We start from the raw sequence: 6,047 nt of genomic DNA on the forward strand, positions 1-6,047 counted from the left end.
GCTTGTCCTCGGCCGTCGTGTACGCCTTCATACGCTTGCTCTTGCGCTTGGGCTTAGGACCGGCGGCTTGGTTGGCGAGCTCGTCCTCGAACAAAGGCTCCACGTCGATGTCGCACTTGTCCTCTTCCTCTAGCCCCTAGTCGTCCGGGAACTCGTGGTCGAGGGGGAAGCCGTCCAGGTCGACGCCGACCTGATCACGCATGAAGGTCGCCTGGTCGGGATAATAGCCAGCGGCCGGTGTGAACACCCTGCGGCCGTCCTGGCTTTGTGTCTCGTCGGGATCGTAGCCAGCGCCTGGCGCACCGGCCTCGAAGATGAGGTTTTGCATGAAGTCCTCATCGACGGCGGACGGCATTCCCTCGAACAGGTTACGGGCGTCTGGGAGCCCGCCGGCCGACGTCTGCCGCGCGCGTTTCCTAGTGCCGCCGGACGATGAACCACCAACCACCGGGGTGGCGTTGAGGTCGATGGGCGCTGGCGCGGGCGTGGAAGGCGCGACCACGCTCACGTCGGGTGAGCACTCCCCGGAGAGGCTGGAGGTCTGTGGGTAGACGTGGAAGCCGGGGACCGGGTTGCAAGCCGACGCGCGGGGTGACTCGGGCAGCACCATCCGAGGAAACGCCAACGAGCCGATACTGGCCGCGGCGACGGCGGCTTGGACGAGGCTGTGTTGGCTAGGGTTTATCCCTAGCATGTAGAGTGCCTCCCTCGTTGCCGCCGCGACGCGGGCATTTGTGAACTCCTGCTGCGCGACGGCCACGGCGGCGGCCTGCGCGGCGGCCTCAACCCTCGCGTCCGCGGCGTGCCTTCGGCCCTTCCTCTTGGCCGAATCCCTTGCCCGCTGTTCGGGCGTCAGCGCCTTCTTCGGCTTGGTCGCGGCGGCGGTCTTGCGCGAGGCATGAGGCTTGCCTTTCCCGGAGGGGGCGACGGCGCCGGACGAGGCGAGGGAGGCGAGGCCGGCGGCGGCGTCAAGGTCGAGGTCGATGGCGTCGTCCATGGTTGGGGCGGGAGCGAGCGCGCGCCGATGGGAGCGTTTCTGGGGAAAATGGTGGCGGCTGCCACCGACCGGCGGGCCCGGAGAGAAGAGTAGGCGCGCGCGCGTCCGTCTCGTGTCTGCGCCGACGCAAATCAGACTTAAAATTGGACCGAAAATGGGTCACCCGCGAACGAAAAACGGACGTGCGTCCGTTTGGGTCGGCGCGTTGGGCCGCCATTTTTGTCCACGCCGACCCAAACGGACACGGCGGACGAAATGTGTCGCCCCATTGAAGTTGCTCTAAGATTGGGATCGTGGACCGGCGGTACAGGTTTGTTTGTTTCCAGCGGCACGTACGTGGGCGATGACGATTGAACAAGAAATCCATTGGACCATGCATCATGCGTGCATGCATAGGATAGGAGGAGCCTACCCGTGAAATCTTGACCACACTCGTTACCCTTCACTGTCTAGCTACTGCCTCGATCAGTCGATCGGCAGTGGTTCTCTGAAGGACCAAGAGATGTTCGATCACGTGCGTATCTCTCCGGCACTCCAGCTAGCATGTCGCTTACTCTACCTCGCGGCAGCTACATGCTGTCAAATTCAGCGTAGAAACAAAGACAACTTTCGCTTTGAGAAGGTCGTTTCGTTTGATCAATGCTAAACAATACTCTCTTTGTTTTCATTTTCTTCGCGTATTAGCTTTGGTCGATTTTAATATGCAGAATAAATAAAAACTGAGTGAGTATTACTGGTATGTGACAGATCTATACATCAAGTTGCATGCTCTGAGTAAAAATAATCAGTTTGATATCGTCCATAGTACTATAAATGCAAGATTTCGTATGCCATCTAGCATCACTCAGTGAAATCACAGCCCGTCGCTAGCTACCTGAGCTGCGCCACACCGCCCGTGAATTAACTAGCCGGCCAGTAGCCATGTCGGCGGAAGACTCGGACCACGGCGGCGCCGTCCACGTCCTCCTGCTCCCGTACCCGAGCCAGGGCCACATCAACCCGTTCCTCCAGTTCGGCAAGCGACTCGCCTCCCACGCCGGCGTCCGCTGCACGCTCGCCGTCACGCGCTATCTGCTTGGCCAGGGCCGGGACCCGTGCCCGGGCGCCGTCCACCTCGCCGAGATCTCCGACGGCTTCGACTGCGGCGGCTTCGCCGAGGCCGCCGGCGACGTCGCCGCGTACCTCGCCCGGCTGGAGTCCGTCGGCTCCCGCACCGTCGACGAGTTGCTGCGGTCTGAGGCGGAGAAGGGCCGGCCCGTGCGCGCCGTCGTGTACGACGCGTTACTGCAGCCGTGGGCGCCAAGCGTGGCGCGGCGGCACGGCGCTGCGTGCGCGTCCCTCTTCACGCAGGCGCCCGCAGTGAACGTAGCCTACGCGCACGCCGGGGCTGGGCGGCTGACAGTGCCGGTTGTAGCTGGCACGGTGCCGCCGGAGCTTCTCGGGCTGCCGGCCGGGCTTGGACCGGACGATGTGCCGTCATTCTTGGGCAAACCCGACGAGTGCCCTGCGTCCCTGGACCTGCTGGTGACTGGTGAGACAGTTCGTGGGCCTCGACGCCGCCGACCACGTGCTCGTCAACTCCTTCCATGAGCTGCAGCCACTGGTATGAGTTAAGCACATCGATCACTAACAGTCACCCTCACTCGCTATCAATTAACTAGGAATCGGAGTACATGGCGTCGATGTGCGGGGCCAAGACGGTGGGCCCGACGGTGCCGTCGGCGTACCTCGACAACCGCCTGCCGGACGACGCGTCCTACGGCTTCCACCTGCACACGCCGACGACGGCCGCGACCAAGGCGTGGCTGGACGCCCGGCCGGCGCGCTCCGTCGCGTACGTCTCCTTCGGCAGCATCGCCGCGCTGGGGCTGGAGCAGATGGCGGAGGTGGCGGAGGGCCTTTTCAACACCGGCGCGCCATTCCTGTGGGTGGTCAGGGCCTCGGAGACGTCCAAGATCCCGGACGGCTTCGCCGACAAGGTGGGAGAGAACGGGCTGATCGTGCCGTGGACGGCGCAGCTGGAGGTGCTGGCGCACGGCGCCGTGGGGTGCTTCGTGACGCACTGCGGGTGGAACTCGACAACGGAGGCGCTGAGCGCCGGGGTGCCGATGGTGGCGGTGCCGCACTGGTCGGACCAGCCGACGAACGCCAAGTACATCGAGGACGTGTGGCGCGTCGGCGCGCGCGCGCGGCCGGACGCGGGTGGGGTGGTGAGGCGGGAGGAGGTGGAGCGGTGCGTGAAGGAGGTGATGGGGAGCGAGCAGTACCGGACGAGGGCGGCGGAGTGGAGTGGGAAGACGAAGGCGGCCATGAGCGAAGGCGGGAGCTCCGACTGCAACATCGTGGAGTTTCTCCGTGGACTCGGGTCGAGGAAATCCGAGCGGTCCGGAGCGGCGGAAGATCTGTAGTTTCGTGCTGTTTCTCGTGGGAAATCTGCTGTCCGTCGTTTGATGTCTCGTGTCATTTTTCTCTGAACGTGAGTATTAGCGAGAGCTTCCTGTTGAATTTCTCTGAATAAAACCCAGTCCCCTACCCCCCCCCCCCCCCCCCCCCCCCTTGAATGTGAAGCGAAGCTGGGAGAAACTTTCTTGTGTGGCTGGGCAGATGGGCCAACGATGCGAGTGGGCTGGCCGCAAATGTGACCATGGTTTAGTCAAACCTTCCCTGAGAAACAATTTGGACAAGTCGATATTTTCTCAGTGCAGCTGAACCAAAATCGACTTCCACCAATTCGGCCAGTCAATTTTTTTAGGAGCACTAGGTCCTTAGGACCCACAAAACAGAAGCTCGCCAGATACTTGTGCTTGGTTTGAAATGGAACATGAACTGGCCCGATACATGGTAAGACAAAAGACAAAAAAAAAGTTTTCTAAAAAGCATGACTTTGTGTCATTAGTTTTACCCTTGAAGAAGGAAAAAAATAATAAATGAAACAAATAATGAAAACAATAGCACACAGTTTATACTGAAACTGTAACTTTTTACAGTTTAAAATTGTAAGCATATATTAATGGAATTCAACAATAAAATCTAAGAATAAATGAGGCATTGGTGGTACCCTTAAAGAATAATTAAAATAAAATAAAAACTAAAACAAAATCAAAATAATGAATTGTTATAAGGAAGAATGAGTTAGTGTCATTCGTATTAGTATATTGCCCTTTAAGAAGAGTAAAAATAGAAATAAAAAACTAAAAGAAACTTGCACACAACTTTGCTCTGAAATTGCACTTTTTGTAATATGCACAGAGTAAGCATAGTAGTGTAATGTGCGCACTCTAGTGTAATTTACATACATATTCTATAGTACTTATGTGTCGCCTACACATAAAATAAAAATAAATAAAATCCTCTAAAGAAGTAAAAAGTTGCTTGAAATAAAATTAAAAAATGATGAATAAATTTGCACATAAATTATTTTTTCTAATATGCAAAAATAAACATACAATAGTGATTTTGTTCTGCAAACACAAGTTTTCTGAGAATGAATGAATCGGTGACATTGGCATTATCTTTAAATAAGAAAGAAAATGAAGTAAAAAACTAAAGAAAAACCAAAAAATTTATGTTTTCTATGGACGAATGAATTGGTGGCATTGTTATTATCTTTTTATAAAAAATAAAATGAAAAAACTTCAAAAAGAACTTGCACACAATTTTACATGCACACAAGTTTGCACTGAAATTGCACTTTTTGTAATATCAAAGAGTAAGCATAATAGTGTAATTTGCGCACCCTGCTATAATTTACATATTATATGGTACTTGTGTGTATACCTACGCATAGAAATAAAAATAAATGAAATTCTCTAAAGAAGTAAAAATTGCTTGCATTGGTATACCCTTTAAGATGAAAGAAAATGAAAATAAATTTTAAAAATGAAGAATAAATTTGCACATAATTTCACATAAATTGTGTTTTTAATACAGAAAAAAATACAATAGTGATTTTGTTCCGCAAAAATAAGTTTTCTCGGAATGAATGAATAGGTGACATTGGCACTACCATTAAATAAGAGATAAAATGAAGTAAAAACTAAAGAAAAACCAAATAAATAAGTTTTGTACGGAGGAATGAATTGGTGGCATTGTAATTATCTTTTTAGAAAAAATAAAATGAGAAACTTCAAAGAAAAAACCTCGCACACAATTTTGCAGGGAAATTGCACTTTTGGTAATGTACAAAGAATAAACATGTATTAGTGCCATTTTTGCACTCTAGTATAATTTACACACATATTATATATTACTTGCATGTGTGCATTTACAGTCACCCAAAATCCTAATAATACCTATAAAAAGAAAATTTGACTAAAAAAGAAAAGAAAACATATAAAAGGGGTGGGGACTGGCTACGGGCTTCAAGCCCAATAAGACAATCTGCTGGACCAAGTCAAAATTTCAGCTTTAAAATCATGGAAACAACACAAGGTGAGAAAAGATACATTCTAAAAAAAAGGTGAGAAAAGATATCACGAATCTTGGCGAAAGAATCAGCGGTCAGAAAATAACCAACTAAATGCATTACAATTTGTTTTAACCAACTGAATCCCTTACAAGAAAGAAAAGAAGTGAGCCTAAGGGCATGTACAATGCATAGCCTCAAGGTGATGCCTCGCATGCCATGTAGGATCGGATATGGCGTAAAGTAGGCTCGGATAGGGAAGCGGGATCCTTTCCAGGAGACGGGTGTTTGAAGAAAAAAAGTGTGGTCCGGTGACAAAAGCTGAAAAGGTTGAAGTAAAAAGTAGAGATGCATGTGTATTAAAGTCTTTATTTTCTGTTTCTTAATGAGGCCCACTAGTGATAGCTTGCATTAGGGAGAAAAAATAAATGCAGGTGCCTCAAATTACTTTTTGTCATGGGGCATATGTATTCATATGCCGCCATTGTACATGCCCTAATGGAATTTTAGAGCGTGAGCTCAGAAGAAGAAAAAGCACTGGTCTAATTGCTCAGAGGGACAGAAGGCCCCTCACTGCAGGCTTTGTTTTTCATCAACTAGTCTAGGATTATGCCATTGGATGATTTTTTTGTTGAGAGAGGATGG

General features: G+C 51.0%; 1 pseudogene; it reads left to right on the top strand.

Moving 5' to 3' along the window:
• Nucleotides 1-1,784: 1,784 nt before the first annotated feature.
• On the top strand, nucleotides 1,785-3,516 carry LOC123116579 (UDP-glucosyltransferase UGT13248-like; annotated as a pseudogene).
• Nucleotides 3,517-6,047: the final 2,531 nt, after the last annotated feature.

The sequence above is a fragment of the Triticum aestivum genome, chromosome 5B (assembly GCF_018294505.1).
Source record: "Triticum aestivum cultivar Chinese Spring chromosome 5B, IWGSC CS RefSeq v2.1, whole genome shotgun sequence".
In the NCBI taxonomy this organism is placed as follows: domain Eukaryota; kingdom Viridiplantae; phylum Streptophyta; class Magnoliopsida; order Poales; family Poaceae; genus Triticum; species Triticum aestivum.